This window comes from Saccopteryx bilineata, chromosome 2, assembly GCF_036850765.1.
Source record: "Saccopteryx bilineata isolate mSacBil1 chromosome 2, mSacBil1_pri_phased_curated, whole genome shotgun sequence".
In the NCBI taxonomy this organism is placed as follows: Eukaryota; Metazoa; Chordata; class Mammalia; order Chiroptera; family Emballonuridae; genus Saccopteryx; species Saccopteryx bilineata.
This window is the reverse complement of record NC_089491.1, coordinates 30915531-30926057: the sequence shown is the minus strand read 5'-3', so window position 1 is coordinate 30926057 and position 10527 is coordinate 30915531. Positions and strand designations below refer to the sequence as shown.

Here is a 10527-nt window from a genome sequence, read left to right as displayed (position 1 = left end):
AACACTGAGCAGTAAGCACCAGGAGAAGAAGAGGAAGAGGAAGAAAAAGGAGAAGAGAGTAGTACTAACAGAGAGACAGAGCTAGCAGTTCTGAGAGAAGATGGGGGTAAGGGGACATGAGGGTTGGGAGTGTGTAAGGGAGAAAAGCTTGAAACCCAGACGTTCAAGCATGCGGTCATCACACAGCACAGAACAGGTGCTCGCATTCAGCCCACCGCAATTGCACAAAGCGTTGCTGTAGTAAACCAGAGATTTCTTAAGAAAGCTTGCAGTTTCTAGGGAACAGCCAAGTTGCCAACCCTAACCCAGGAATCTGTCTGCTGTTGCGAGGAGCCTCCTGTGGCCTCTCACGGAGAGGTTATAGCTCCTGACTTCTCTGACTTCTTGCTCTTGAACCAAGTGGCTGTGTGCTTCTGGAGCTGTGTTTTGTTGTTGTTGTTGTTGGGTTTGTTTGTTTGTTTTTGCCTGCAATTGTTTTGTGCCTCCTCAGTGGGTTTTCTTCATTTGGTTCATGTTGGCTCTTGTCTGAGATTCTTGGTATTGAAAATCAGCCTTCACCTCTGTGATCTTCTTTTTCTCTAATGATCCTTCTGATGCAGCATCTCCTTCAGAGTGGCCGCTTCTTCCTTCAGTTGGGCAATGATGACAAGGCCGTCAGTGCCTGGGGAGTCCAGAGCCAGGTCTGGGGAAAAGCTGTCTCACTGGTTGTGATCCGCTCAAACATGATTATTTTTCTTCCTTTGGAATTTCGTTTTGAATTGAAGACGTGGAAAGTGCTTGCTGGCTGTTGTAATGGCTGCCACTACTCACTGGATGGCACTGCTCCTTCTCCTGGTGGTGGTGGCAGGGGAAGTGCCTCTCGGGGGCTTCCTCTGCTCTTGTCCCCAGACCCGTGGGTGAAGGTGCGCATGGGCTAGCAGGCATTTCCCATCTACCTTCCACCTGTCCTGCTTCCTGTCAAATGCACACCGCTGCTTGCACTGTTCACCAGACTAAGCTGGCCCCCACTTCCAGGTGCTGGCATTCATTGCCAAAAAATGCAATTACGTTGTAATACTGATGGGGTGTGGGCATTCTATACAACTGCACTTGCACATTCAGAGTGCATTTCATGCTTAATGAATTGGTGTCACTCTCCTGCTGGGGCTCCGTCCTACAGTAGGTGCACTTCACAACAGTGTGCCAGCTGACATCCCTTATACAGCTGCTGCCCCTGAGACAGCGCCCCAAGGGGAAGCGCTGGTGGCACTTGGTGCAGGGGTGGAGTGCTGTCATGTCTGGCCTGGGCCCTGCTCCCTGCCCTGCCGGCCTGACAGTTTGAGCACAACCTGGCAGAGGCTGGGGTGGCCGCAGGCTTTGGGCCTAATCAAAATTTAAATGTCCTTTCTGAATACAGAAAACAGAATATAGAAAGTTCGTAAGTATTGGAGCACTGTAAATATTTGCTACATTCAAAGTAGAAATGAAATATATATTATAATTTAAAACAATCACTAATTTCTTTAGTGTATACTCATTTAAAGAGCTTTCAGAGGGGTAATACCAGTAAATACACCTTTGGAACAACAAGGGGTCACATAGAGTCAGAAATTAATGGTTTTACAAGAAAACAATGCAAACATTTTTTATTTTTATTTGTAGAAATACAATCCATTAAACTCAATAGAACATAAGTACCTTCAATTATTTTCTTTTAGTATCCCAAATTAATTTTATTATTCTAAGTATCTATTTGTCATTTAAATAATAAAATCTTCATTTACATGACAGTGTTGTAGGCACATAGAGTGACAAAGCCACAGTACTTATAGTAAATGCTTTAATAATCAAATGCATACTGAAAAGCTTCTATTGAATTCCTCTATCCATTCTCCTAATTGATTCAATGCTGTTATATGCCAAGGAAGCTCTTGTATTATAATTTAAACAAAACAAAGCACTTTTAAAATTTACGTTTTCAAGAACATTTAGCTTACTAAGTTGTACCAGTTCTTTGTGTTATAAATAGATATTGCTTACAATTCATATCTGACAAACATTTTCAATATTATTCTTGATGAAACTGATCATTTTTTGTGAACCGAAGGGCAGCAATTTTGTTGAAGTTTGCAGTCAAACTTAAGAAAAATGTAACTATAGCAATATAATTTTCAATTTCATGCATTACAGAGTTATAATTAGTAAAATTACTAATAAAGATTAAAATAACATTTCTTCAGGCACAAATACCAGTGCCATGTTAAATTCTATTGGACAGCTCCTTGAAAGCCAGATACACCCCTTTAATAATTAGATCTTTCCTGCTAGGCCCACCATGTAGGTTGATCTTCACAGCTTCTTGTTAAACTTCTCCCATTGAAAAGCAACTCTGATCACAAGCACACACCCTTCCACGGTGCCTGCCATTGCGTGGAGATCCCAGGATGGGTTTCTCTCTGCCCTTATCCAAGAAACTTTAGTTCTACTGTTAAGCCTAATCCGGAGGGACCCGAAACATTGAAGACACGAACAAAGTCCGTCGATTACACACCACAGCTTTATTGTCTAGCTTGGCCAAGCAGCGGCAAACTCCAACAGTGGTCTGAGGGAGCGCGCCGGCCCTTTGTTCTACTTAGTTTTTATAATTTTGTAAGTGGGAAGTACAGAAGCAAAAATTGTAATTAGGAGCCCCTTACCACTATTGGTTATAGTCATATGTCCTTTTTTATTTTCTGAAGCTGGAAACAGGGAGAGACAGTCAGACAGACTCCTGCATGCGCCCGACCGGGATCCACCCGGCATGCCCACCAGGGGCTACGCTCTGCCCACCAGGGGGCGATGCTCTGCCCCTCCGGGGTGTCGCTCTGCCATGACCAGAGCCACTCTAGCGCCTGAGGCAGAGGCCATGGAGCCATCCTCAGTGCCCGGGCCAACTTTGCTCCAATGGAGCCTTGGCTGTGGGAGGGGAAGAGAGAGACAGAGAGGAAGGAGGGGGTGGTGGTGAAGCAAATGGGTGCTTCTCCTATGTGCCCTGGCCGGGAATCAAACCCGGGTGCCCCGCACGCCAGGCCGATGCTCTACCACTGAGCCAACCAGCCAGGGCCTATAGTCATATGTCCTTTAACATGATAGGACCACATTCAATTTGCAAGCCATACATTATTTTGGAGAAAACAAAATTTACAAGTCAACACAATGGTAGGAAGATGTCTCTTTACATATTAAAAGGCATTCCCATATTATCCAGTGTTCATCTGCTATCTCTCTGTCCAGAGTCACACGTGTTAACCACACGCATTTATATAGGAGAGGTAGTTTTGTGGGGACAAATGCCCGCAAATAGCTCATAGTTATAAGAAAAGGTTTATTTTGGCTTTTCTCTTCCTGCACCTGCTAGCCATTCACCCCTTTCCCCACAGGTGTGGTGGAATGTCAGGGAATCCATGTTTTCCTCCCCTTTGCATTTACAATACAATGCCAAGGGCCATCCTGGTTATGCCAATCACACAGTACAGAGACTATTCTCACAATTTCACTGCACACCTTAACCCAAATTAATAAAATGTTCTCCAAGCCTCTTAAAATATTAATATTAATTCTGTAGTTTTTGGTACCTTACAACACCTGCGGGTGAAGTGGCTCAGTGGCTTCTCACTACAAGTGGTAAAGTAAATCCCCCTTGCAACAACATGGCCCCAAAGCATACAATAGGGACAGGAGCCATGGCAAGTCACTGTGGACAAGGGCTTTTCTCTGAGTCTACTCACTGATCACTGAAGATCTAGACCAGGGGTCCCCAAACTACGGCCCGCGGGCCACATGCGGCCCCCTGAGGCCATTTATCCGGCCCCCACCGCACTTCCGGAAGGGGCACCTCTTTCATTGGTGGTCAGTGAGAAGAGCATAGTTCCCATTGAAATACTGGTCAGTTTGTTTATTTAAATTTACTTGTTCTTTATTTTAAATGTTATATTTGCTCCTGTTTTGTTTTTTTACTTTAAAATAAGATATGTGCAATGTGCATAGGGATTTGTTCATAGTTTTTTTTTTATAGTCCGGCCCTCCAACGGTCTGAGGGACAGTGAACTGGCCCCCTGTGTAAAAAGTTTGGGGACCCCTGATCTAGACCCTGAAAAAAGCAAGTTACTATTTTGAATCCTACTGCTTCTATCTTTCAGTCCTTCCAGATTCTCAGAGAAGTCAAAGATCATGTAACTGTTGTCCTTGTAGGTTTCAGCACAGCAACACTAAACTGTTTTACAAAAACAAAAAGTATTTGCTTGATCAGCATAATATGATATTAAAATAGTCTATAAATTTAAAATCTCCATTTAAAAGCAGAAAGTATTGTAAATTGGTATAGCACTGTGGAAGACAGTATAGAGTTTCCTAAAAAAATAAAAAATAGAATTACCATCTGACCCAGCAATTCCACTTCTGCACATTTTTATCTGAAGAAATCCAAACACTAATTTGAAAATAGAAATGCAGCCCTATGTTCATTGCAGCACTATTTACCTTGGTCAAATATGGAAGCAACTGAAGTATCCATATATAGACAAATGGATAAAGAAGGTATGGTGCATATATACAATGGAATGTTACTAGACCATAAAAAAGGATGAAATCTTTCCATTTGTATCAACATGGATGGGCTTAGAAGGTATTATGCTAAGTGGAGTAAGTCAGACAGAGAAAGACAAATAACACATGATTTCACTTACTTGTGGAATCTAAAAAAAAAAAAAAGAACAAATACATAGAAACAAACTCATAGATACAGAAAACAAATTGATGTTTGCCAAAAGGGAGAAAATTTGGGGGACTGGGTGAAAAATTAAGGGAATTAATAAGTTCAAATTGGCAGTTATAACATAGTCACGGGGATGTAAACCACAGCATAGAAATAGCCAATAATATTGTAATAACTGTGTATGGTATCAGGTGGTGGGTGATCACTGGTAAGTTATATAAATGTGTAATCACTATGTTGTACACCTGAGACTAATATAATATTGTATGTCAACATTAATTGCAATAAATTTATATATATATATTAAATTTATATTTATATATACATATATAGTTTTATATATATATAAAAGCACGTATTTCAGCACAAACAATTTTAGAGTTCTAAGGTAGAAGAAAATATTCATGTCAGGAGTGTTACAAAGAAGTGCACCATTTTTGGAAGAATGATTTTGTTAGCTGAGAGAAATATTTGTCTTTTAATATACCAACTAGGTGTTGAATTTTCTTTATTCTAAGTGGCTTGCATCTAAGGCTGGGTAATGCATTTGGAAGTACCCATTTATTTCAATATTGTATCATGGACTGAGCCTAATCAGACTCTTAATCTAGTGATAAGTGAGAAACCTTTATTCATTGGACTGTAATTGGACTTAGATTAGTTTTGTTTAGTATTTGTCCCAACAGGCACAGGTAGCTCCTTCATAAATTCAATTGATGATGCTGATGGGGCAGCCCATTTAAGTACTGTATTGATCTTTACACTAATGTGACTTTTGAAAAGAAAACCTTATGTGTGCTCAATAATGGATAAGAAAGCAAACTCCTACTTACCCATCATTTCCTGATGAACAAGGCCATGCTTGTTCACACTGATGTAGATTATGTGCTAACAGAGCTCTGCACCCTCATAATGAGGTAGTAAAATAAAAAAAATATGTACCATCAAAAACTGAAAGGGTCTAGGATTTTGCCCAGCTTGTAAGCTAACAAGTATGCCTAGATACTGGCAGAAGAGACAAGACATCTCATTTAAAATCAAAGGACTTTATTACTCACAGTACAGAAGGCAGCCCGAGCTTCATGTGTTCATGTCGGTCATTCTTGCTCAAGGAAATCATGTGGAACTGCACAGTGGATTCTCTGCTCACAGTGGGTTTGAGTCACTTCTAAGTTTAGGAAACTTCCATCTTTTGTTTCACTTTACTAAAAAAAAATATTTATTGAGGTAAGATTGGTTAGTAACATATATGTTTCAGGTATACATTATGATTTGATAACTTTATACTATAGTGCATTTACCACCAAAAGTCGTGTTTCCATCTGTCGTCATACATTTGATTCCTTGTACCCATTTTATCCTAATGCCTTCCTTTCCTTTGCTAACCAGCATACTGTTATCTGTACCTATGAGTTTGTTTTGTTTTGCTTCTGTGTTTCTTTTTTGTTTTATAAACCTCTGTCTCTTAAAGGCATTTCTTAAAAAGCCTCCAGGCCTTTGCCATGGAGGGTGGGAGGTGGCATTACCTTTATTGTCTAGAATAGTGTACAATATGCCTGTGTCTTAGAGAGAGGGACATTATTTCTAACTTCCAAGATTATTTGCTTAAAAAATTTCCGTGAAAGACTGGAACAAAATGCTGTTACAAGATAAACAGACATGTGAGAAACCAATGAAAACCTTCTCCCAACAATGACAAAATTCCTAGTGGCTAATATTGGGTAAACTATCCTACCTCCCAAACACATGAGTCAATCTATACTCTCAAGGGCAATGTGAGCAAAAGGTCACAAAAAAGGTTTAGAATTAATAGTTTTTAAATATATCTCACAAAGATAAACTATTTAGAGAGGGGAAAAGTGTCTCCATCAAAAACAGGAAATGTTCTATAGAGATTGAAATGTTTAACCTGAAGAAGTGAAAATTTTTAGTAGTGAGTAGATTGGTGTTTTTTTCTTAATGTTTGGATGAATTTAAAGTGGGGGTAACCTATTGCATCTTACTGTGGGTCAATGTTTTGTTTAGTATTGGGCAATAGATAAAAAATTATTGAGTACTCATGCATGCAGATATCTATGTCCATTGTGGTTTATGTATGTATCTCATTAACTTATTTCTTCTTCAGATTTTTCAGAGGAAATAAAAAACTGGAAGTATAAGCAACATGACCTAATGACACGTGTAATAAATGGGTTTGGGATGTGAACTCAAGCCAAAGTAAGTAAATAAGTTTTCCCTTTACACTGTACTTCCCTCTGGGAGAAAATAAGGCTTCTTCAAAATTTAATATCCCTGAAAGTGCAGTGAATCCTCAGAAAATGGTAAAATTTTTAGTAGTGAGTAGATTGGTGTTTTTTCCTTAATGTTTGGGTGAATTTAAAGTGGGGTAACCTATTGCATCTTACTGTGGGACAATGTTTTGTTTAGTATTGGACAATAGATAAAAATTATTGAGTTTAAAACTGTGATCATTAACCAAAAGCCAAAAACTGTAAAATAAAACAAAACAAAAAAATGTGGTCATTAGCCAAAATCTTTAGTGAATGGACACCAGGACAAAGGAGAGATGTAAACATGAGTCTTTATTTGAAGGTAGTAGTTTATCAGAAAACCTTCGATAGAACCAAAAATACTTAGTAATACTGAGATCTCATGTTTTATGTTATTTTAAATATTGCCGTATATGGTACAACAAATAGAAACAACAAAAGTGGCCAACAATGGATATTAAATTATATATATAAAAAACTATTTAAACACCAACTACTTACCATTTAAGTAAAGCAAATATAATTCGATGAAGATTGATAAATAACAGACAAAAATTCCAGTGTCCTTAATGCACACTGAAATGCAGTTCCATCAGAATTTTTTGCTGCTTCTTAAGCCCCTCACTTATCCTCTGGCATGTCATAATGAGAAGACTGAGACTCTCTTACTGACTCTGCCTCCCGATGCCATGTACACTAGGAATTGCTCGAAAGAGGAAAGGTTGTATCAAGTGGGATGTCACTAAATTAGTTCCCTTCTTTTACAGGTTGAAATCCTTCCAGTTTCTATATGTTTTTATTAATCTCCCATGTTTTCAAAAAGTTACTTTTTATATTTTGTCCAGGTGTATATTCTGTCTCTCAGAAGGGTTAGTCTAAAACAAGGTAGTCTTCCATTTTGTGAGCAGGAACTCCCTTGCAGATATTCTATAACAGTTGTCATATAATTACAGTAAATACACAATTTTAAACTCAGTTTCACACTTAATTTCATATATATTTTTAAAATATACTATATTAATTTTCATTATCAACTTAGTAGACCATATTATTAAAAATTTTAATATGGTAATATGTCTAGGCCTGACCTGTGGTGATGCAGTAGATAAAGCATCGACCTGGAACCCTGAGGTCGCCAGTTTGAAACCCTGGGCTTGCCTGGTCAAGGCACATATGAGAGTTGATGCTTTCTGCTCCTACCTTCTCTCTCTCTCTCTCTCTCTCTCTCTCTTTCCCTCTCCCCTCTATAATAAATGAATAAATAAGTGAATAAATGAATAAATAAAATCTTAAAAATATATATAGTAATATCTCTAATGTTTAATGATTAGCTTGTTTTTAGTTTCTGTTTTCATGTATGGAAATACTTTTCTTCATACACAGGGTCCAAGATTAAAAACTGGAATATTTCCCCCCTTATTTTTAATTCCTTATCAACATTTTCCCTTTCTTCAGCCACACGACATTTTTCTTATTTGTAAACTTCCCACCTTCTTGATACTCATATGAGAGTATCTCTTTATTCAGATTTACTTTCAACACTATATTTTTAATTAGCTTGCCCTATTAATAACTTAATTATTTTATTTATAACAATAATCCATCCTTTTATGCATTGTTTTTTTAAGTGGCTGTTTGATATCTATTATTAGCAAGAATATTTTAGATATCAGGAGGATTCAAAGACTAATCAATCAAGAATACTATTTTCAAGGATATGCGGTCATTATGGTAATGTTTGAGGTTGCAGAAAATCACAATCTAAAGGAGTTTAAACAAATAAAAAAATATATAATATATTATATTCCATAATTAAAAGTCTAGAAGAAATGTCACTTAAAATATTAGGACAGTAATGCTTTTTGTTTTGTTTGTTTGTTTCATTTTTCCAAAGCTGGAAACGAGGAGGCAATCAGACAGACTCCCGCATGCGCCCAACCGGGATCCACCCGGCATGCCCACCAGGGGCGATGCTTTGCCCCTCTGGGGCGTCTCTCTATTGCGTCCAGAGCCATTCTAGCACCTGAGGCAGAGGCCACAGAGCCATCCCCAGCGCCCGGGCCATCTTTGCTCCAATGGAGCCTCGCTGCCGGAGGGGAAGAGAGAGACAGAGAGGAAGGAGAGGGGGAGGGGTGGAGAAGCAGATAGGTGCTTCTCCTGTGTGCCCTGGCCGGGAATCGAACCTGGGACTCCTGCACGCCAGGCCGACGCTCTACCGCTGAGCCAACCGGCCAGGGCCAATAGGACAGTAATGTTTTGAGAGTTACTGATATATTTAAAAAGAACATTTTTAAATTTATCAATTTGTAATAAAATGTATAATATTTTTTAGTTAAAAAGACTTTCATCTCTATAGTAGTTAAAGAGCTAATAAAAAGTTCATTTGTGATATAAATAAAGCTTTCTATTTCTAAGCCTTCATTTCTTATCCTGCCTTCCTTAGTATTTTTATTCAAACTTTTTTTATGAAACGAGCTTATTTTGCTCAGATATAATTAAGATCCCTTGTAAACTAAATGACTTAGTATTGTCTATAAGAAAAGCATAAAAGAGTCAAATATATCTGATAAAACATATCTTAAAATCACAGCATCATTTTGAAATCTATCACCAAAAATGTGGAATTCATTTATTCCTTTATTCAACAAATATTATTTAAGGCTCTATTGTTAACATCCATTGTTCTATGCACTAAGCTTAGAATAATGAACAAAGAGGCAAAATACATGTACTATACAACAGAGACTAACACAAAATAATACTGCAAAAGAGATGGGAAATATTTTGAGAATTTATCACGTTATAAGAAAAGTAAATACTACAGAGAACCATTCTGATTCTAAAGTAAGAAAAACTGAAATTTAACCCAATTTCAGAATTTACCAATTATCTCTTAATAAATGCTTATATATTTTTTAAATTTTATTTAGAAAATTAAATTTAATGTGGTGACAGAGCTTATATTTTTATGAACCTATGTTTACTTCATTAAAAAGGAGACTCAAACTGTGCCCTTGTACTTTACATGGTTTTATGTACAATAAATGAGATAATATATCATGTAGTACTGTCTAGAAAAATATAGTATAAAATGAAATTATTTATTTTAATTATCATGGTTATTTTTGTTTGTAATCTAGCACTTATTTTTCTAATGCCTGTGAAACTTTGAGAACTTTTGCCTGTATATTACCTCATATTTTCTCATTCTAAATGAAGATCATTTTTTATTTTTATAACCCAGACCCAGACCTCACATCAATCCTTGTGATCATATAAAACTAAAACTAAAACAAGCACAAAAAGTAAAAGTAAAAAGAAAATAAATTTATAGTGTTCTATCCATTATAGATGCTCATTTCAATTATATTTACTGGTCAATTTGCTACAAACAATCTTGTCAGTGAAAAATTAGTCAATGGAGACTAACTTGGTTTTAGCCACAATGAGTTGGGACAGAAAACGGTTCCTGAAGTTGAGAGAGAGAGAGAAGGACAAAGAGAAAATCTATCATACTCAACTGAC

The 10527-nt window shown here is 37.5% G+C and overlaps 1 pseudogene; it reads right to left on the bottom strand.

Moving 5' to 3' along the window:
• Positions 1 to 347: 347 nt before the first annotated feature.
• On the bottom strand, positions 348 to 1275 carry LOC136322789 (protein FAM76A-like; annotated as a pseudogene).
• Positions 1276 to 10527: the final 9252 nt, after the last annotated feature.